This window comes from Alligator mississippiensis, chromosome 2 (assembly GCF_030867095.1).
Source record: "Alligator mississippiensis isolate rAllMis1 chromosome 2, rAllMis1, whole genome shotgun sequence".
Lineage (NCBI taxonomy): Eukaryota > Metazoa > Chordata > Crocodylia > Alligatoridae > Alligator > Alligator mississippiensis.
This window is the reverse complement of record NC_081825.1, coordinates 217,135,152-217,158,662: the sequence shown is the minus strand read 5'-3', so window position 1 is coordinate 217,158,662 and position 23,511 is coordinate 217,135,152. Positions and strand designations below refer to the sequence as shown.

Genomic DNA, 23,511 nt, shown 5'->3' with positions numbered 1-23,511 from the left:
ACGATGATTTAAATTTCTGTACTTTTTCTATTTTGTTCTTGCAAACTAAAGACATACCCTTGACAAGATCTGGAAACAAGCTTACAGAGGACCAGAACTAGACAGTCAAGCTAAGAGATCATACACTTTGGAAATATATTTGACCATATTAAACATAGGCCATGTCACTGAAATATGGTAATAACAGTTACGGCCTGATTTTCAGAGGTACCAAGTAGTCTCCGTCCCATTTACTACAGTGGGAACTACATCCTCCAGGTTTGGGCCCTTGAACTATACATCTCATTCAGTACCACTCATGTCAATCACAGCTTAGTTATACTAATAGTACCAGTTCTTTGTACTTTCTTAGTGCCACTGTTGTGTCAATCTCTAATGTCATCATAAACTTTAAAAGAACAGCCCTAGGTATGTCCATACATTCATTATTGCGCCATAGTTACTGCACATTTAGTTTAGTACTTCATTAATGAAAAACTAAATGAATGCACAGTAACTACATTTACTGCGCAGTAGTGCTGGCGCACTGGGTTTTTTTTGGTGATACTTACTGTGCAGTAGCCTATTAACACTGAGCAGTAGGTTATCAGCATAGTTTTTGACTGGCATGCTACTGTTCAGTGTTATTATGCTACTGTGTAGGAAGCATCTGGTGTAGATGCACCTCCTGTGAGGTGAACTGGGGTTGCTGTTGACCCCCACCACTCTGAAAGGCCCAAAGGAATTAATCATTCCTGTTATCTTAATCTTAGAAATCTGAAGTATCATCTGGACCCCTTCCTTCAGACATCCATTTTGTGCACAGCTGCTCTTACCACGAAGAACTTTTCCTTATATCTCTAGTCATTTTGTGTTCAGGCCATTGTTCCTGAGATATTGTGGTTTGTTTCTTCCTTAGTTCAGAAGTTATGCAGTCATTTTTTGCATATTCTGTTTATGCTGAGATTGAGTCAAGCACTAGGGTGGTATTTCTATATTCTGATCTGTCCCTCTCATTTGCCCCTCTGTCCTCTAAAATGCTGTGGAAAGCACACAAGGAAATTTGACCCTATCTTGAGCTTGCAGCCTTTAAGTACAAGCTGCATAGTGCCAGCATTCCCAGCACTACACAGCACAAGTCCCTATGCAGTATCTGGAAGGGCTCAATAAACACATATTGACCCCCTAAAAAAGATGCATATAAGCCATGCTTGAATGTCCTGCTCTGGTACTCTCTATCAGCCTTCCATAAAGGTCTAAAGGTAGAATGCCACCCGGTGCCTTTCTGCCTCCTTCCCCATTCTGCACACCATGCTGTGGCTACTAAAACCACAAGGGAGTCTTACACAGGCAATTCCCATGGAGGTGCAATGATTCTGAGACAATGAAAATCACATCCTTTAAAATGTAGTCTGTGGTCAACAACCTCAACCACTTTGACATTCCCTGGAGTATGTTCAAATAGCTCTATTTTTTTTCTTCTCTAGCTTTTCCTCAGCACTTTAAACTTCATCACTGATAAAAGCCTGGGTCCAGGATTTCTGCTTCCAGCAAATATGATGTACGGGCATGTTTTTCCCAATTGTTCTCCCAATTCTAAACCAAGGGCAAGTCAGAACAGGATGAGCACCCACCCATGGCTTTTGTTTATAGAAGTCTTCCTGGGCAAGTCATACCCAATCCATTTTTCTTTCTGAAAGTCACAAAACAAAACAGGCTGTGCGCCTAATAATTAGGAACACATACACACAACGCTAGGGCAGGCCAGAAATAGGCAGCAGGCAGAAATGACATAAAAAAGTATAACCATGAGCATGTCTGGACACAGACAATATATAGTTTGCATATGTGTATATATGTGTGCAATCTGTTGACTGTTTGTTGCCTGGCAATGTGCTGTACAGTCAAAATATTGCTTATCCTCTATTTATTCATTCTTATTGTTCATTATAAACCCTGTGTAGCACCCTCACCATGGTATATCAGATAGCTTTCACAGTTCAGTTTATTTTTACTTCAGAAACAACAAAAACAATATTTAAACAGAACAATGTGTAGAGCCATATATAAATATACAGCAAATTAGGCATGTGAATGAATGTCACACCCAGGAAGGAATAGCAATATCAGAGACAAATGGATAACAGATTGATTTTGTGTCATAAGAGAAGCAGTCAGAAGTCATAAGCAATGATATTTTTCTATCCTCCTGGCTGTTTCTGAGAAATTATTTTGTCATTGTCTAAGAAGAAGAGGCAGCTCTTATAGAAATAACTGGAGTCTCCATTTATGAGCATTTGCATAAATGAGATTTAGGCAGGGTGTGGATTCAAGTAATTAAGAGGTGTATAATTAAAGTATGAATTGCTCTAATAGAAAAATGAGAGAATCATAGCCTCTTTATTGGAAATCAGGACCGAAGATGCAATGTTCAAATATGACTCTGAAGCTGGATTATGGCAAAACACATTTTGGACATGAGGTTGGATTATGATTCGGGTTATGATTAGACAGCCATAATCTTGTGAGATTAAAGGCCAGAATATAAAAATATTTTCTCACTATTTGTTGCTTACTGATTTCTACGATGTTGAGATGAAATCAGCTGTGGATAGCAGAATAGCTCTTCCCCAGAACAGTTGAACCAGATTCCAAAAAATAGATGTCTCTCTTCCAGCATGGGATCCTACCCAGACAAAAAGAATATGAGTGAGTTTGGATCTTCCTCTCCCTAATACATTTCCTTTCTATCCTGACCCCCTGCACCCCAGAATCTAGCTGTGTGAGAGCTGCAAAATGCCCTCAACTCACAAGCATATCCCTGGAAGCTAAAGGCACACAGCATGAAACAGGACTGTGAAGGACAAGCCTGACTTTGTTATGATGAATTCTCCCAGTTATAATTATTTGGAGAAAAATATTGTTCAATAGCTGCGTAAACAATTTTAATTGGCTCAGGCGCCCAAAATGTGCTTTTTTTGTTTGGCTGCCAAGATTGCTTTCTCACTAGCTAATTATGCTGTGCTTTAGCTTTCAGCAAAAACAGGAAATAAAGCATCCATTACTCGAATGACAACTTTTCAACAAGCCAATATTTCAACATCCATTGTGTAATTTCCTACCCATAGCCAGTTAGAAACTAAGTGCTTTTAAAAACATATATCCCTTCTTGCAAAGGCCTACTTGGGACTCTATGCTGCTCAATAAGTCAGACTGCTCACAATTTGGACATGTGCATTGAAAAAGTTTTTTTCTGGGACCCTACCAGCAAGTTCTCCTCAGCAGTGTGGATCACCACAATATGCTTTTTAGTACAAATATCTCTCAGTCTATATCTCTTTCCTGACTCCTTCAATTAATAAGTCTACTCTGGGACATCTTGGAAGTATATATCATCCACCTCCAACCTGGACACCCACAACTCTTCACATGGCAGTATGGACATGACTGCTAGCTCCTGTTCCTAATGGATTCCCTCTTCCAATGCTTAGCTGATGAGGTCAGCTGGCTGATATCAGCTGCCTTTAGTGCATGTCTCAGGCACCCTATATATTTCCCTAAATTTCCCTACTATCCAATATATATAAATTGGCAAGTGTACCAGGTAAAAACTGGGGTGAGAGATATGAGAGGCATGGAACTGATTCATGATTGTGCCTGAGAGAACTGATCTATGAAAGAGGAGCAACGTGGACTCTTGATAAATTGTCTTCCTTTTCTGGAGTAGAAATCACAGATAGTTGTTCCAAGCAGAGAGCTATCAGGGAAAAATAATGCATTGCTAATATGACTGATGCTAATCGTTTCTGTGTTGTCTGAGAGTACATTAAATTTGACATACCCAAGACTGCTTCTTCTATAGGTACTTCTGGTCCATGGTACCTCAAAAGAATGCTGTTCTTTATATAGGTTGTGTATCTGCCCAAGAGCAAATAGAATAATTTCATCATGATAAGATGTGTGATTGCTGAAACCATCAACTTCTGTTTCCTTTCACTGGTTCCTTTAGGCTACCCCTTCAACTCTCTTCTGAATCTTGGCTGACAGATCATACATTTTGATAGCCAGGAGTTCCCCAATTTGATGTTCATTTTTATGGAGCTTCCTTCCCGCTCCTCCAAATAGAACATTGAGTCATTTTACTTCTCATATGAAACTTTCCCAGTTTAATTATTCATCTGCTGTTAATGTACGCAGGTGTGAGCTACCACTTTGTCCTGGACAGTAGCTTTACTTTGCAATATACAATATAGTCCAAGTAGATCAGTTGCTTCACAATATATATTCAAACCAGCTCTTTGTATTCTCCAAGGAAGTTGATTGTGAATCTATTTCCAGCTCTGAAAAAGACCCTTACCTCATGAGACCCTATGAATTAATATCTATGGCTTAAAGGCTAGAGCATATAACATTCCTGAAAGTGGGGCAGCCCTGCTGGATGCCCCTGGATGCTGAGAATAGGCTACATAGCACTGCGTTTATCTTCAGAAGGCTGGAGAGGTCACAGTACAGGAGTCAGATGGTAGAGGTGAAGAGGGGCCCAAAGCCAAAGGCCTCCAGAGTCTAGAACAGGGCTGGGTAAAATGGCAGATCTGGCCACAGGCTGGACTCCATTTCCCAGCAGCCTCTGACCATGTTGCTGTGGCCGGTTTCCATGGAGATCCCAGCAGCAGTGGGGCTGTGACAGCGGGGCCAGGGTTTCCATGGAGACAGGCCCCAGCAGTGCAGCTGGCGTGCAGCTGAGTGGCAAGCTGCTCCAGGGCTGGGGCTGGGATCTTGCAGCAGTGATGGCATGGTCTGGAGCTGACACAGAGCCATGATCTGCTGCCTGCATGACCCTGCTTGGGGTGTATGGGCACAGATCGCAGTCTGCCCCAACTCCAGAACATGCTGTCACTGCCACAAGATCCTGGTCCTGGAGCAGCTCCCTGTCTAGCCACACACCTTGCCAGTGCTGCTGGAGCTGGTCTCCATGGAAACCCTGGCCCCATGCTGTGATAGTCCCCCCGCTGCTGGGGTCTCCAAGGAAACAGGCTGCAGCAATGCAGGCAGGGGCTGCTGGGAATTGAAGTCTACTATGGGTCTGATCCAGCCCACGGGCTGGACTTTGCCCACCCTGGTCTAGAATAAGAAGTTGTGATTGACCCAATCATAGGATTTCTCTTGATCCAGGGAAAGAAGGATGATGTTCAGACTGAAGAGCTCTGCAGCTACAGCTTGTCATATAGCAGAGAGAGAGGGAGAGATGGATGCTGGGAGATAAAGGGCATTTCCTAGTCTCAACCCGCCTTTGCTCTTACTGAGTGTGCTTATATATTAGTTGACTCTTAGATAAGGTTATTTCCAAAAGCTGCCTTGGGGAACTAAGCTTATACGCACACACATACAGTCATTTTCATCTCTTTTCTTTTCATCATCTTTCTCTGAGATTTTATGTGCCTAATAAGCACCCTGTTTTTCTTTAATCACACAGCAAAAGATCCCTTTGGTATCCATGCTAGACTCTCTTTATTACTACAATATTTATTACTAACTGACCCATGAAGCCTATTCAGCATATAACCCTCTTTTTTTGCTTTGACCACTATCCATTTCCCCTGTGTGTGTCTCCCTCTTGCTCCCTGTATCTCATCCTATCCTATTAGCTCTCTGTGCTGAATAGCCTGTTCCAGGGCATCAAACTTTAAATTAAACAGAAGATGATCAATAAACTTAGCAAATTGCCTATGGCAACCTCAGCAGTTTGAATCAAAGGCCTTTATGTGTAATTTAAAGGGCATCCTCATTCACCCTTATGATGTGGTATAGACCTATTATGTGCTTGGTCAGGTTAGCTGCAGTAGCCACCCAAAATGGAAAATGGTGCAGTACAAAGAGTTAGACTCTTCTGGGTCTTAATGATAGTGTATTTTGAGGTTAGAAGAGGCATGATATCTTGGAAATGTCTTCCAACATCACCAATATTTCTTTGAAGCTTACCATCCAAGGCGGTGTTAAGAAAACCGTTGTTTAAAAAGGAACTGCTAGCAGAATCATGGGACATAAGTACACTGGCAGGGGATAGTGCCACTATTACTGCTGAGTATTTATATTGTGGCAAAGTAGAAAGAAGATAGCTGGGCTGGGCTACACTAAAACAGGTACAAATACATAACAAATGACCATCCCTGTCCCAGGCAGTATATAGTATGCCATGCTCCATGCCTTGCTCACCCCATCTTACTCCTGCATGGTCCAGGAACTGAATGGCATGTCAGGGAGAAGAAAGAGGGACCCATTGCAAAACAGGGACTCTATGTTCTGCTTTTCCCTTCTGTGACTTTTTCACTAATTTCATTAATGAGTATGGGAGCTACTGTTCATACATGTTGTGAACTCCTGTTTAATTATGACAGATTACAGCATCTATAATTTGCTTCATTGAAAGTTCAGAGCTTGAGCTTTTTTAGATGAAGTATATCAGCCACATGTATAAGATTTGTGTCTTGCTTTACAATAACATTTTAGAGTGTAATCTCCTCAGAATAAGAACCTTTACTCCTCTGTGCTCAGCCCAGCTCTAACCAGGCTGATACAGTTACATAAATACTAATGAAATGATAAGAAAATGGGAGACGAGCTCAGAAAGACTGGAATGGAGCATAGAGAATTGGGAACTGTGTCGCTTCCTCAGATTGTGAAGATGTACACGACAGGACATTGTCTCCATTTTGATTAACGTTCAAAGGGAGTCCAAATGGTAGTGTCTTTCTCTTTCTTTATTTTCTGTATTGGAATATAGTCTGATAATCCCACTAGAGTCTATGTAAGGATTGTTTGTAACCCACTCGTGATTTAGGAACATCAAATTCTATATAACAGCATAAGAAGAGTATAATACAAAATACTGTGTGCCATCTGTGCCAGCTCATGACATTCTGTGGGTCTCTCCCACAACACTGTATCCAAACACCTTGAATTTAGCCTGGTAACATTTTCACCAGCAAAATTTCTGTTTGCCTGTCTGTCCGTCTGGTCCATCATTATTGTATCTGAGTTCTATAGAGTGGCAGCAAGAAGAACTATTAACATTGGAAAAAATAATCTGGTTACAGAGGAGAAAATGAATGGCATTTAAAAAAATGGAAACAGGCTATGAATTAGTAACCAGCAGGACTCAGAAGGCTAGGGCGGTTGGGGGTGGAAACTTCACCTTCCCTTTGGAAACCTTGTTGCCTCCTAGATCTAGTCTCACCCCATCCACTGATACACTTTCTGGAGCCAGGTCCCAGAAAAAGCCCTGGCTGCTCAGCTGAACTTGCACTCTGTCTTCTTTGCTTTGTGCCTCTTGGCTGAAGTGAAGGCTGCCTTTCCTGTGTGCTTTAAAGTTTTTAACAAGGGGAAATGACTAGTGATTGAAAATGGCTCTAACTTAAAAGCTAGTATTATTTATTAAGGGAACAGAATTATTGAGTAGGAGCCAGAAAAGCCAGGCAAGCAAAGCAGAGCATACACATATTTAACCTGTTTAGACAGGTTTAAGATTATGGCCTGGTTAGTAGCTTGCTCAGTTCAGTGTAACATTAATTAGCCCTGGTGACAAACAGAAAATGGTCATATGGAAACATAATTTAGGATACTTAGCAAGAAAATGTCTTTGAGGTAGGCTGAATGGAACAGAATTGTCTCTGGTGGTTGTGCTGATGGTTATTAACTCTGTGCGACTTGTTCTCAGCGCAGGAATGTTGACCACTATACAAAAAAAAAGAAGCAGAGGCTAACCACAGCTCTGTATCTCTGCACCTGTTGGCTTTGGAAAAGCCTAGGATGAACCACAGTGTTATAACTTGCACTGTCTTTGAAGGGAAAAAAAAACCCAACCAAAACTAAGGCCAAAATTTTAAATCATGTTAATTTTGGTGCCATGTTTTCTGGATGCCCCATCTTGGGTCACTTCAGCACTGATTTTCAGAGGTGCTGTGAATGCAAAACTTTACTTGCAAATCAATGGGAGGGGTAGACGCTCAACGTCTCTGGAAAAGGGCTCGCAGCATCTAAATCTGCCCCTGCCCCAAACGGTGACTCTTGGAACTGGAGCTGTGTTTGGGAATTTTAACTTCAAGTTTCCAGACCTGAGCACTGTATTAGAGGGAGGGGAATTAGAAACAAGCAAAGAGGGCAAGTCAGCTTCTGCAAAGTCCAGTGCCAGTCATTGCAAATACATGTGCCATTAATTCAGAAAAGATCTGTGTTTTCCTTGCTTGGGCCAGCATGACAGATGCCAGAATTAAAATTAGGTAGAAGGAAGGGACAGACACAAAACAATGATATAAAAATTATTATAGCCAGAAAGGGTCAGCCTGGCATTTTAGATAATGTTTGGGCCCCACCTTTTTGTCAAGTTCACAGTCTTTCAACCACTCTGCAGTCCAGAGGAGTGTCAAGTAAATCCTTTATAAGCCACAGCTTTTGGAAACTCAATAATAATTTTTAAGCTGCACACAGTTAGAATGAAATGTTGTCTTCTGTACTACATGCATTCCTAAAATGGGTATAAAACACCCAGGTCTCTTTTGTGATTTGTTTTCTGTATACCATTATAGTAGTATATGTGTGGAAAGCTGCCGGAGTTTTGCCTGGGCAATAGCAGCAGTACAAGGGGCCTGCTCATCTAGACTAGAAGCTAAGAGCCCGAATAGGGACTCTGTCCTAGCCATCCTTCCTCACTGCTGGTTTTAAAGACAGGGTCAGGCATCTCATGGCTCACTGTGAAGTTAGAATTAGGTTCTCTAGCTGATAGTGGGGCCTGGGCAGGCCCCTGGCTATGTCAGAATTAATATAAGCACAAAGGTAGGTGAAAGGCCTCTTCTTACTCCATTCCTATAATGAGCAGAGGAACAAAGTAAATGAGAACCAGGGTCCATAGACCTGGAACATGTACACCTAGATCTCCATGTTCCTGTGTGTTCATTCCAAAATGAGTCATAGGTCTGACCTAGTAACAGTGAAGCAAATGCTTCAGCCAATGCAATAGGTTTGATATGATTAATTCTGAGGAACCCAATAAAATTATACATAAGGTTGGCTGGATATTTTTAAACAAAATGTTTTGTTTTTTTCATCAATAAATGCTGGTTCATTGAAATTAAAACTTTTAACTAGATAGGTAGGTTTTGAGGAATTTTCCATGCCCCCCCCAAAGGTTTAAAATGGTCAGAATGTCCCACTTGGACATTTTCCAAATGAAAATATTTCAGCTCAAAGAGTCTTTTTGTTTAGGAATTTAAGTGAATTTATAGTAAAAAAAAGAATTAAAAGGTGGAAATATAAATTAAATGTTTACAGAAATTAAAATGGAATGGAACCAAACCAAAATACTTTCTGAATTTGGGGGTTACAAAAGTTTGGGGGCTTTGGACTTTTTGTCTCAGTCTAGATTTAAAACAATTTGCAAAAATTTTCCCAGGATGGGAAAATGGCTTCCAAAAGTATATTACTTAGATGTCTGGTTCTATTCGTGGAAATTGGTTCTGAGAGGTTTCATAGATTCATAGATGTTAGGGTCGGAAGGGACCTCAATAGATCATCGAGTCCGACCCCCAGCATAAGCAGGAAAGAGTGCTGGGTCTAGATGACCCCAGCTAGATACTCATCTAACCTCCTCTTGAAGACCCCCAGGGTAGGGGAGAGCACCACCTCCCTTGGGAGCCCGTTCCAGACCTTGGCCACTCGAACTGTGAAGAAGTTCTTCCTAATGTCCAATCTAAATCTGCTCTCCGCTAGCTTGTGGCCATTGTTTCTTGTAACCCCCGGGAGCGCCTTGGTGAATAAATACTCACCAACTCCCTTCTGTGCCCCCGTGATGAACTTAAAGGCAGCCACAAGGTCGCCTCTCAACCTTCTCTTGCGGAGGCTGAAAAGGTCCAGTTTCTCTAGTCTCTCCTCGTAGGGCTTGGTCTGCAGGCCCTTGACCATACGAGTTGCCCTTCTCTGGACCCTCTCCAGGTTATCCGCACCCTTCTTGAAGTGTGGCGCCCAGAATTGCACGCAGTACTCCAACTGCAGTCTGACCAGCGCCCTATAGAGGGGAAGTATCACCTCCCTGGACCTATTCGTCATGCATCTGCTGATGCACGAGAAAGTGCCATTGGCTTTTTTGATGGCTTCGTCACACTGCCGGCTCATGTTCATCTTGGAGTCCACTAGGACTCCAAGATCCCTTTCCACCTCTGTGCCACCCAGCAGGTCATTCCCTAGGCTGTAGGTGTGCTGGATATTTTTCCTCCCTAGGTGCAGCACTTTGCATTTCTCCTTGTTGAACTGCATCCTGTTGTTTTCTGCCCACTTGTCCAACCTGTCCAGGTCTGCCTGCAGCTGTTCCCTGCTCTCCGGCGTGTCCACTTCTCCCCATAGCTTCGTGTCATCTGCAAAGTTGGACAGAGTACATTTGACTCCCTCGTCCAAGTCACTGATGAAGACATTAAAGAGTATCGGACCAAGGACCGAGCCCTGCGGGACCCCACTGCCCACACCCTTCCAGGTCGAGACCAACTCATCCACCATGACTCTTTGGGTGCGACCCTCTAGCCAATTCGCCACCCACCGGACTGTGAAGTCATCCACATCACAGCCTCTTAACTTGTTCACCAGTATGGGGTGGGATACCGTATCGAAGGCCTTCCTGAAGTCTAAGTATACGACATCCACCCCTCCTCCTGTGTCCAGGCGTTTCGTAACCTGGTCATAGAAAGAGACTAGATTGGTCAGGCACGATCTGCCCACCACAAACCCGTGCTGGTTTCCCCTCAGCATAATTTGCCCTGCTGGGCTCTCACAAATGTGAGCCTTGATAATTTTTTCAAAGACTTTACCAAGGATGGAGGTGAGACTGACTGGCCTATAGTTGCCCGGGTCCTCCTTCCTCCCCTTTTTGATAATGGGGACCACGTTAGCCCTTTTCCAGTCCTCCGGGACTTGGCCCGTGCGCCACGAGCGTTCGAATATTCCCGCCAGTGTCTCTGCAATGATGTCGGCCAGTGCCTTCAGCACCCTCGGATGGAGCTCATCCGGGCCTGCCGACTTAAAGGCATCCAGTTCTTCCAAGTGACTCTGCACCACCTCAGGATCTACGCATGGAAGTCTGGCGCCTTGCTGCTGCCTCTCTACAACCCCAGTGAGAGACTTGTCATGCCCCTCGCTTAGGAACACTGAGGCAAAGAACTCGTTGAGGAGTTCAGCCTTGTCCCCCCTGTCTGTCACCATTTGTTTCTGCCCATTTAGCAGGGGTCCTATTCCTCCCTGGGCTTTCCTTTTACTCCTAATATATCTAAAAAACAATTTCTTGTTGTCTTTTACTTGGGTTGCCCTCCTCAGCTCCATGGTAGCTTTGGCCCTTCTAACTGCCTCCCTACAAGCACGAGCAGAGGAGGTATATTCATCTTTAGCGATCTCACCCTGTTTCCACTTTTTATGTGCTCCCCTTTTGGCCCTTAGGCTGCCCTGGATTTCTCTGCTCAGCCATGGAAGCCTCCTGGCCCCTTTCCCTTTTTTGCCTCGCTCGGGGATCATCTTGCTTTGTGCCCGAAGGATCGTTTCCTTAAGGCACAGCCACCCTTCTTGGGCTCCCATCCCTTCAAAACTCCTACTCTGCAGTGCGTCCTTGATTAATCGCCTGAGTTCATTGAGATCAGCTTTCCTAAAGTCTAGCACTTTCACCCTACTAGTTACCTTACCCACTCTCCGTCTTATGTTGAATTCTATTATTAGGTGATCACTGTCTCCCAAATGGCTACCGATCTGGAGGTCCCCTATCATGTCATCCCCTGTTGCCAATACCAGATCCAGTATGGCATTCCCCCTAGTGGGACCATGCACCTCCTGTGTCAGGTGGAGGTCCTGTACACAGGTTAGAAACCTGCGTGAGCGATGGGACCTTGCTGTCTGCGTCTCCCAGCAGATGTCCGGGTAGTTTAGGTCCCCCATGACTACCGCCTCTTTAGCTTTTATGGTCTCCGAGAGTTGCCTCAGGAGCCCCGCATCTATTTCTTCCCCTTGGTGTGGGGGTCTGTAGCAGACCCCTACCACCAAATCCCTTTCTCCTTGCCCCCCATGTAGCCTAACCCACAATCCTTCTACTTCCTCAATCTTGGATTCTGTCTTGATGAGGGTTGATGTATATTGCTCACTGACATAGAGTGCAACCCCCCCCCTTTCTTTCCCGACCTGTCCTTTCTGTACAATCTATAGCCCTGAATATGTACCGCCCAGTTGTGGGATGAATGCTAGGTGTATGCTAGTGTATGATAGCAAGGCCTCCTCCTTATCCAAGTCATGACAAACTTACTGCTATTGCTAACTTTGAAATTGTCAGACAAAAATTACAAATGTTGTGGTATTAAGTCGTGAGAGAGGCAAGCGATTCTTTTCAAATGGAAAGTACATGCAAAATATGGACTCAGTCTTACCTGCCTTTTGCCTTGCCAAATAAGACAGGATACTGCTCCAAGAGTGTCATTCTTTGAGGAGCTGAGAATTGTCAACTCTTACCGAAGATACTTTTCACCTCAGAGGGTCAGGCCCTACATTTGATTTCCAAGCATGTATTTCCCACAGGTCGATGTGGAGAAGTATTTGATTATAGTTTAATCTGCATTCTTACAGGCACTGATACACAGCCTGGAAGCTTTGCTGGTCCCTTAAGATCACTTAGTGCCATTTGAACATTTCTAAGTGGCCACAAAACAGCCAGAGCCAGCCAGTGGAAAACTCTACCTGCATAGAAAAACTTTCCATTAGTGAAAAGTTGGTGGAGCTGGTTCTACCACCTCTTGTGGCAATTGCCTCCTCACCAACCTGGTATACTGGAAGAACAATCTGTTGGCAGTGCTGCAGAAAAATGGGGGAGGAGGAGAAAGCAAGGAAAAGCAGACCAAAATGCCATGCACCTTAGTGTAAGTTTAGCAGTGCTCTTCAGCAGTGGTCTTTATGGGCACATCTATATGAGATGCTTTATGCAGTAGTGTAGTTTACTGTGAAGTAAGCATGCACATCTACATGTGTGCACACTTACTGTGCCATTAAAACTAATCATAAGTAAATTTGATACCTACAAATTCAGGTATCAAATTTACTCATGATCAGTAACTGTGCAGTAATGCATGTGTAGACATGACCTGGGAGCAAATTTGCTCCCAGGTCATCCCTGTCACTAGGTGCCTGAGGCTAGCCCCAGGGCACCAGGTTGGGAGTCTCTCCTGCCCTAGGCTGGCCTGCCTTTATGGTAGCCTCTGCCTCAGGCCTTTAAAAGCCTGCAGGCATTTTGAGCCCTGGGGCACACAAGCAGGGAGCCTGAGGGCACTCCAGGACCTGTGTCCCCCGGGCAGGCTACAGGCCAACTGCCCCAGCCTGCCTGCATCCCAACACTGCTGCCTGGCATCACACTGCCACAGGGCTGCCAGGCCCATGCCATCCAGGCCTGCAGGCTGCTACAGGCCTTCCAGCACCCAGGCCCAGCTGCAGGCAGCTTCTGGCTGCCCACAACATAGCTCCAGTAGCCTGACCTGTGGCTTCAGGTGTTGCAAGGCATTGTCTCAGCTGCATGACTTCCAGTCCCATTCTGGGCCTCAGCACAGGGTGCTACAAGTAGATGCCCAGTTACAGCAGCATGGGACAGCAGGGTAGAGGTCCAGAGAGCTGGTGCAGGATCCCCAATGGTGATTTTCCTGTTGACGCCCGTGCCCATGCCTGTGCCCACTACGCAGGGTCCCAAGTGGTTACAGGAGGAGACTGGTGACCTCGTGGTGTTGTGGGGTGAAGCAGAGGTGCAGCGCCAGTTTTAGTGGGATGGGCACTCCCATACTTGTGTCTACGAGGGCCTGTTAGGCTGGATGCGGGAGTGCAAGCATAACTGGTTGGCAGTGCCACATAAAGGTCAAGACCTTGTGGGTACAATAGGTTGCCATCACTGACCACAATCATCAGTCAGGGAGTGCCCATAAGTCCATGTCCTTTATGTGGCAACTGATGGACATCCTCATGCCCTGGGACCCAGGCTGCAGCCATACTGTGTACAGCAGCATGGGCAGCCTTCCCAAGTCCCCACCCCAGCCTGGCACCCATGGTGACATGTCACTGGAGGAAGGCCCCTCAGGCCTGCAGCTGCCCATCCTGCTGAGCTGTACCCTCCACCAGCAGCTCCAGGAGCCTGGGACACTGCCTGCTATGCCAGCCTCTGCCATGAGGTGCAGCTGGCCATGGAACTGCTGGCTGCCAGCAGTGCCAGCTTCTCCCTGGGGGGAGCCCCGGCCTGACACCTGCCCACTGCACCCCGCTGTCCAAGGACACTGCCCAGAACTGCATACCATCGCCAACAGCTATGACAATTTAGAGCTGCCAGCCACTCCAGCCCTGGCCATGTGATAAGGCCCACAATGGGAGGAGGGCCCTCCCCACCCTGGCCCATGGCCCCGGCCCCTGCCCCTGCCCAACCTCCCTGTCCAGCTTGCACATGCTCCCCTGGACCCAGGTTGAGGGGGCAGAGGTTGCAGGGCAGTCTGGGCATTCTCCCCCACACTGTCATAACTCAGGGTCCCATGCCAGGTGTGCAGGTTCACCCAGGACATCAGCAGCAGCAGGGCATAGTGGGTTGAGAACCCCTCAGTCCAGGCAAACAGTTCCTTATGAGCCACCTGGGGCACGCACAGCAGGGGCATGCTTGGGGTGCAGCGGCAGTGTAGGGGGCGGGGGGGGGTCTGGCCCTGGGGTGACTCCCTGGAGAACATCTCTGCAGGGAAGGCAGGAGCATGAGCAGCTCCTCATTGCAGCTCTCCAGGAGCCCTGTGCCCCTGAGCTCAGGCACCATGGGCTGGGAGGCAGAGCAGCAGAGTGGCTGGCCTCTAGAAGGAGGTGGAGTGGGGGGGCAGTGGGGTTTGGATTTGGGGCAGCAGGTGCTGCCAGGAACCTGGCCTGTCCTGCTCTGGGAACAGGGTGGGGGAGGCAGGCTGTCTGCGGCTAGGACCCAGCAGCCTGCCAGCCCTAGGGGAGCAAGCAGGGATGGGGGTGCTCAGCCAGGGGCTACCTGGGCCCAGGCCTGTCTGCCCAACTTACCATGGTGCCTGGGTACCTGTGCATGCCTGACCCCTGATCTGAGGCTGGGCACCACACATCCCCTGGTACAGAGCATTTTATCTTTGAAAAGTTGCAAGTGCACATAAACAGCTTCTTTCTCATGGCTCTACAGCGCCTGCAGCTGCATGCAGGGGAGAGGTTGCACTTGGCAGTTGGGATGCAGCCTCAGGGTTGTTGCTGCCCACAGCTGAGGCCCTGTGGATATGGTGACTCTGCCAGAGGAGGACTCTGGACAGGACCTTCCTTCTGGACTGCCTGGTCACAGTGTCGGAGGACCAGCTGGCAGATGCTCGGGCCTGGCAGGTGGAGAACATGGCCCAACAGGACAGGTGGCAAGTGGAGGATGTGGCCTGCCAGAACAGGTGGTAGGCAAAGGACATGGGTTGCAAAGGTGCATGTAATTGGGCAGACTGGGAGTTCTGGGCCCAGCTTCTGGCCTTGGAGTATGAGTGGGTGGAGACCCTGCAGGAGCAGAGCACAGTCCTGAGCAGGGAAGTGCAGGCCATAGACAATGACCACTGGGTGCTAGACACTGTTCTGGCCCTGGCAGTTGCCTTTGTGCTGCCCACTGCCCAGCTCCTGACCCTAGCCCAGCCTGCCCCCTGGCAGCCACCTGCTGCCAAGCAGCAGGCCCCCACCTGGGCCTGGGAGGAGGTCCTGCACTGCTTCCAGCAGCCAGGAGCCCTTGGCCTGGTCCCTGCCCTGGGTCCAGTACCACCCAGCCACCCCACCTGGGCCCACCCCAGCTCCACATAGGCGCAAAGCTGGAGATGCCTGCAGTGGGGCCAGGACTGCACACTGGCCCTGCTGCCCCTGGACACCACCTGTTGGAGGGGGAGCTACCTGCACAGGAGGAGCACTGGCTGCCATCACCCCTGGGTGAGCCGCCCACCTGCTTGACTCACCACAGCATGTGCACTGGCAGGGGAATGGCCAAAGGCCAAGGTGCTAACCACCTGTCCCCAGGCTCTGCACCCTAGCTGCCCTCACTCCATGGCCCCCCCACCATGCGACAGCACACAAAAGGACATTTTACATAGTTTTCACAGGGTAGAAGGTATTTTTTTGTTGGTGGGTAGGATGGGTGGTGGAGGAACTCTGTTTGTTGAGGAGGGAGGGGGAAGGGGGGTATGTTTGATGTGAGAGGAATAAAAACTTATTCTTCTCAGGTGTGTTTTCAGTGAGTGTGGTGCTGGGGGTGGGTGGGGGGAGGGGGCTCTGTGGGCGGTTGTGCAGGTGAACTAGAGTGGGAAGTGCTGGAGGAGGTGGTTGGCCAGCACCTCCTGTACCTGGTACCCTAGCCCTGACTGGCAGGTGCGTGGCTCTCCTGGGGCATTGGTGGGGGGTGGCTTATACTGTTTCTGCTGCCAGAGGTGGTGCTTCTGCTGCCAGGCATCCTCCACCTGCCATGCCTCCTCTGCCCAGGCCTTGTAGAAGAGCTTCCCCAGGGCCTTAGGGCCTTACAGATGTTATGCAGCATGCAGGATGCGACAATGACTCAAGGGAGGTTGTTCTTAGTGAACTTGAGGTGGGCAGTGAGGGTGTGCCAGCAACCCTTGAGATGGCCGCAGGTGCACTCTGGCCCAGGCAGCACTTAAAATAGGCCTGGCAGTGATCCAGGTGTCTGGTGTAGAGCCACATGAGCCAGGGCAGAAGCAGGTAGGTGGAGTCCCTGATGAGGAGGGGTGGGACCATCGTTGCTCCCAGCTGCAGGTCCGACACCCTTGGTGTGAAGTGCCCACTTTCCACCAAGCCTGGCAGGGCAGAGTTCCTGAAGATGCGGGCATTGTGGGCACTGCCTGCCCAGCCAGCACTCATGTGCGTGCAGGTGCCATGGTGGTCCACAATCGCTTGGAGCACCATGGAATGAAAGCCCCTCTGGCTGTAATAGGGGTGGTCTCCATGGGGCGGGCAGGTGATGGGGATGTCTCATCCAAGGCCCTGATGCACTGTGGCAATTCCAGGGCACAGGTCCCCGCCACCACTGCCAGGGATTGTGTACAGGGAGCACGGTGTCCCGCAGCATGTCCTGGAGTGCTCCACACACCTCCAGGATGGCATCCCCAGCAGTGGCTGACACTGCAGGCTGGTGGGCATGGCCAGCTTGAGCAGGGCAATGGCCAGCAGGGTGTTCGTGGGGAGTGGTGGCTGCATGCTGGTGTCCTGCTGCTCCAGGTGTGGCTGGAGCTGCTTCAGGAGGTCCTGGAAGGTGGCCTGGGTCATACAGAATGCCTCCAGCCACTGCTCATCATCCCAGGTGTGCTGGACAACGTACCACCACTAATCCTGGCTAGCCCAACAGGCCCAGAGGCAGTGGGCCTGGAGGCCCAGGAGGGTGACGGCAGCTGCAGCAGTGGCATCCTGGAGCCCATAGTTGGTGTCCCTGCTGGGGTCTGGCCAGGTAGATAGGGTCAAGGTGGCAGGTACACAGCAGTGGCCCTGGGGCAGCGCATACAGGTTGGGCAGGTGGTCGCAGCATATGGGGGAGCTGGGAGGGGCAAGATGGCCATAGGCCAGCCAGCAGTTGGCACAGTGGGCCAGCAGGACCAGCGTAGTGGCTAGCTGTACAGGGCACTGTGCATTGCTGCTAGGGGCAGGAGCTGGAACAGCCATGGCATGGGGAGGCACAGGGAGTGAGGCAAGTGCTGCAGTGCACTGTCTCTCTGTTGTACATGCTGCTCCTGGCCTGGAAAGTGGCTGGAGAGGGAGCAGCGAGCGGGGCTGCCTTTTGAAGAGGGCTGCTGGCTGCTGGCAGCTGCAGCTGTAGCTCCTCCTGCTTCCCTAAATGTGTACATGTGTGCCTGGGACCATTTACTCACAAGTAAACTGGTGCTGCATCAAATGCACGTGCAGACACACTCTAGAAGTACTTTCTTGCAACTCAGTTATACTGAGTCCAAGCAGAGTTCAAACAAAGGGGAGCCTCTGTCCCCACTTTCTGCCTCCACCAATGCTATTGAAATCAGCATCAAAATGAGCTTGTCCTTTATCTAGATGTTAAGTAAAGGAGCAATCCAGCTGCAGTTCTAACCCTGAGAGTTGGAGGCAGTCACTGGGAGCTCCATGGAAAATGGCTTTGAGTCAATAAAGGTGATTTATTCAGCTTGCAGAATACTCAGAAACCACAATATTCAGAGCTATTGCTTTGCAACCTCCACACACATCTACTGCTCATAGTCAGGACCCCTCTAATGTGTATAACTAGGGTAAGAATTGTAAGTCAAAATAGTGCATATAACAGTCAAGCTTTTCAGAGATAACACACAGTTTTTTCCTGCAGTGGGGCCTGATGCTGGTCTCCTAGATGAACTCCCACTGAAGGGAATGGGTGCAGGCCTGACCTATCCCTGTTTTAGCCACCCCAGTAATGCTTACAGTAATGCCTCATTGTCTGAAAGCTGCTTTGAACCTGACAGCTGATAGGGTTAGAGAATTACACAGAATATATTTCAGTGGGTAGTACTTAATGACTTTTTAACAGAAAGTTCCAAGCGTGGATAATTGTATTGACGCTTAAAAGGAAAGTGTGCAGATGTTATATAAATATGAAATGTTCACTGCCTATGTACATTTGTCTGTACCCAGCCAACTGTGGTGACCAGGAAGAGCTATCACAGGAAGCCATCTGTACAAAACTAGCCTATCAATGTGCCGCTTGCAGTTGGGGGTCTACAGGAAGTCAGCCATACAGGAAATCAAGCTAGGCCAGCTGCATGTTTCTGTCCCTGACAGTTTTCTCCTTGACATTGTCCATAAATGACACTAGGGAGGAAGTAAGTTGTCAGTTGAAAATCACCACCTATTATTAGCTGTGGAATGCAAAGTACTTTATTACAGAGACCTATATATAGCAGATTTGGGTTTATTTCTTCGAGGGTGTGGTAGACAGGAAGTCCATTTAAAGTAGAAATAATTAGAAAAATAAAGCAATGCCCTTTTTCTGACAATAGGAATTTCTGTCCACCCTGAAATATATACTTAGTAAATTGGTCAGTTAATTAGAACAGAGAGATAAAAGGTATTTTCTGGGGTGTAAAGGACATCAAAGAGAAGATGTGTGAAGCAAAATAGGTAAAGTCTGGCTAAGAGTTCTTCCTCCTCAATTCAGAGGAAATGAATAGTACAGAATATATCTAAAAGATCCCAATGGTCCTGCTTAATGTCTCCAAAGAAGACAAATTTACCTCTGATCACCTGCTTCTGAATTGAGTTAATGTATTTGCTGTGATGAAATAATGACTATTGCTGCCATTAATTGCTTATTGCATATGGTGGGTAGGAAAACATGACAAAACTATCATGAGCATGGAAATGGTTAAATTGCTAATAACCAAGGTCAGAAAAAAAATACCAGGGAAAATAACCCACTTGGAAATATCCTTCATCTGTCCAGAATACCTGCTATTTAATTCTTGTATTTCTTGTTGTATAAAAGCTTTGGAATATGTTTAGAAAATCCTCAGAACCAGAGTTAATAATAGAAAGAAATATTCTTCTGGAATGAAATTCCTTGTTTACATTTATCTCATATTGAACATACACCCAGAAAATGCATTATATCATTTCATCAAACCAATATAGATGATGTTATTTTGCCACTCCTAGCACTTCTCTTTGGATTATCTTCAAGTGATCAAAAGAAATCAACTCTTCTTATGGAATATAAACTTTAAACTGAATTTCTGCTATACTTAGAATGGAAAAAAGATTGCTGCCTCAAAGCTCTTTGTTGCTGTGGATGCTTAACTACTGTCTGCCTCACTTGTGTCCATATATTTTGGGCAAAGGCTCCAGTGTAAAGTATTGATCTACACTGCACAATTTTGCTGGCATGGTTGGGGTGTGACCAGGGGCTGTCCCTGATTAACATAGCTGATCCTAACACAGACAACACTTATCACAGCACAAGCATACTTTTGTCAGCATAGTGTGTTTCACTCGGGGTGGGGTTGAGATATACCATGCCAACAAATGCAGAGTTTTACTGGTTTAAGCTGTGTCCATGCTAGGTATTTTTCTGATATAGCATAGGTATACTGGTAAAGAACTCCTGTTTCAACTTGGCAGAAGTAAGAGATAAGGCAAAGAGGAAACCAAAAAACAGGAAGGCATTGAAGAAATCTCTGGCTCTAAAATAGAAACTGAAAGTAACGATGCCCTAATAAACAGTAACATTCAATATCTTTCTGCCAAGCAAGGTGTTGCTTTGAAGCAGCATTAATAACACTTCCTGGATGCAGAGTAACACAGCTGTAGAAGCAGGAGAAATTGTGAAATGAACTCAATCAGGGAAGAAATGAGGAAGGAAACAATGTGTTAAATCATTTTATTTTTTAGGTTCACTCTGTTCCATACAGATAGAGAGTTAGACACAGAGTTGATTACAGTGCAAAGATTTGATTAAAAAAGAGTGAGAGATCTAATACTGACACATTTCTATCTGTTTCAAAGAGTGCCCAGGTCTTCTATTTCATTCTCACAGTGTGATCACGAATTCCAGAGAGTGTTTATCTTCAGATCTTTATGGCTCAAATACTATTTTCAGTGGCATTGGTGTAAATCCAGATCAAATCCACTAGCTTCACACTTTTGTTATTTTCAGTGGAGTGACTCCTGATGCATGCCAGTTTAGCTAAGTGCCAGATTTGACAGTAAGTGAATTTTAATTTTTGCAACTAGTTTGTCCATAGCTACTTTCACTTTATTGGAGGTTATCTAGAAATCATTGACAATTTACATCACAATTCAGCCCTACATAATCCATCCGTCAAGTTTACTGTCAAATGGCAGCCCATAGTTTGGAAGTTAATGGACCAAACTCCATTCTTAGTAACACCCCTAGAATGCCATTGAAATGTAGGCACATAGACCATCATTCCTCCTGCAGTTCCCGACAAATCTGAGCACCTCTATACTGCAGTGGAAGATTAAAGCAACATTTCTTTTGTACTACCCAGTAATCTTTATGCTTGGCGGTAAAGTTAATGTACAGGATTGTCATTCACCAACTCATTTCACATAGGCTGCTGAACAGCCTTCACAGCACAATGACATTCAGTTACTACCAGCTTATAGCAGAGTTGAACTAGTGACCTAGAGATGAAAGAATTACACACCCATTTGTTTCTCAGTTGCAGAGCACTTGAAGTATAAAGAGCAATCACTGAACAGAGAAGAGGATCACCATTATTTTTAAATGGACCACTATAAAGAAAGTAGGATGCCTGATGCTCAAAACCGTAGAATTCTCAAGAACAGCTATTGTCTTGAGACATGGAAAAAAGGAAAATAGAAGAGAAATGTATATCGGAGAACTCTGTATTTTTGGCATGCACGCTCAATTTAAGAAACGAAAGAATTCTTAAGGAACCTATTAATTGCTTCATTCACACATTTTTGGGGTAGATGAATTAGATTCTGGCTAGCACACAGCTACCAGGTAATACAAAGGAAAGGGTCCTTTAATCTTCTGCAGCAGTATAGTAGTGTCCAGCCTTGTGAGGAGCTGCAGGAGGAATGATGGCCTTGTCACTGACAGCCTTCTAATTGGATGGTAGAGAGGACCAGGACAGAGTAGCTATAAAAGACATATTTGTGCCAACAAATGTGGCTGTCATCAAAACAGATCTATTGAGGAATGGAGAGGGAAAGTGCAATACCACTGCAATGCTGGGTGAAGTTTCATGTGGCCTGTATTGCAGGGCCAGCAGAAAGTTTGCTAAGGCCTATGGTGCCTGACTGGAATCAGTAACAACCACAAAACTGGTGCTATGATGGCTGGATTACTCAGTGAGAGAAGGGACACTGCATCTTGGAAAGAAAGCATGGGACTTGCAAGAAGACTAGAAGATAGGAGTCACAAGAACAAGCTGGAAAGGCAGAGATTATGTACTTAATAGTGTGACACATTATTTTCCTGACTCCTTCAATCCATCAGAGAAAGACTGTCGTATAAGTCTCTCCACACACTACACACCACAGCTGCACCACTGGGGTAATTAAATCCAATAGATCAACTGAAAGGCTTGCATGGACTGTTACTTGTCCACAGACTCAGACTGAGGACCAGTGGCAGGCAGACAGAAGCTTCTCAGCTAAAATAGGGAAAATGAGAAAAAGATTCTGGAAGCACTGAAGGGATGCTAAATCAATGCCTATTTCCACCTGAGGTGGAACACATGTTCCTGAGGTACATGGTAAACTGAAGTTAGTCAAGACCTCTTTGGTGCAGATTCTGCTTAGTTACCCTAGGAGTGAAGGGGGTGAAGATGAGAACAGAATGTAGCCTGCAGTGTTCAGACCCCATGGTTGCTATGTCTGATTTAAACGTGGGCAGGAAATGAAATACTTGCTGCCTGTAGTTTGTCTAATACCTCTAGGTATAGCTGCATAACCTGCATCAGCCTTGAAAGTGCTTCTTTCATAACTGCATCATGCTAATCAGATTTTCTGGTGGTGTAAAGTCCACTCAGACCCTCCATGAATAAGAACTTGAAGACAGATGCAAACATCCATTGGCACACATGAGTGGATCAGAAAGTATCTAGTAACCCCTACAGGAAAGTCTCAAGGCCCCCCAGCTCTTCTACTCATTTTTGGCATACACTAACTTTTCTATTTCCTGGCAGAGCAGAGAGATGACACCAACAGCTGTAGAGGCCCTCTTGAGATGAAACAGTTGTTATTAAGTGGCAATTAGTGCAAAAAGCAAGGAAGTAGATTAACAGGGACTTGCCAAGAGCTAAATCTCCTCTTGGTTACACTCTGCAATCCCTGTGAAGTCAATGGCATTGCACTGGTGTAACGGAAAGGAGAATTTTAGTCCTTTATATACACAAGTCTGCCAGGATTGTATTCTCTATAGAGTTGTCAGAAGTGATGAATTCTCTGACAGATGGAGCAGTTAGAGAGGACCATTGTAAATAACGAGAAGATGTAATAACAGCATGAAGAAATAAAGGTTATACTGCAGCCAGCTTTCAGACTTCACATTAAAATGACGCCTACCTGCAGAGCTGTGTGTACTGAGAGAAAGCCAGGCAATTCATAGCCACTGCATTTAAAGGTGGCAAGTGATCCGGTCAATGGTGAAGTGCAGTGTGGTTACTAATGTCCACAGTAACTGGAAATTTACCCATCCAATTTGCTCCTCTATACCAGCCACAAAGGGAGATGACTCCAATTATTTTTCAGACAGAACTGAAGCTGGTGTTTACCATTATCTCCCTGGTAACCCCCTTTGCGTGACAACATTATGCAATGTAATTGCAAAGCTGCCTCAGCTCACTGGGGCTGTTATTAAATGCACTCAGATTTTTTTTCCCAAGGTCAAGGATAATAATTAGGTGACTGGTATGCCTGTGACACAACCTTGTTATGTACAAAAAAAAATAACTTAAAGGATGCATCAGACATTCCCAAGTGAGG

At 46.3% G+C, this 23,511-nt stretch overlaps 1 long non-coding RNA gene across 2 annotated transcripts in view; it reads right to left on the bottom strand.

The window, feature by feature from the left end:
• The window catches only part of LOC106738380 (uncharacterized), a 34,616-nt gene extending 11,435 nt beyond the window's left edge, over window positions 1–23,181 (bottom strand). Inside the window, exons 1-2 of one of the 2 annotated variants that reach the window (XR_002086781.2) lie at window positions 23,092–23,181; window positions 2,556–2,665 (exon numbers count right to left, since the gene is read on the bottom strand). This is a non-coding gene — a long non-coding RNA (uncharacterized LOC106738380). Of the gene's footprint in view, window positions 1–2,555; window positions 2,666–3,820; window positions 4,584–23,091 lie in introns of those variants that run through there. The other variant, XR_002086782.2, reaches the window with a different exon arrangement.
• Window positions 23,182–23,511: the final 330 nt, after the last annotated feature.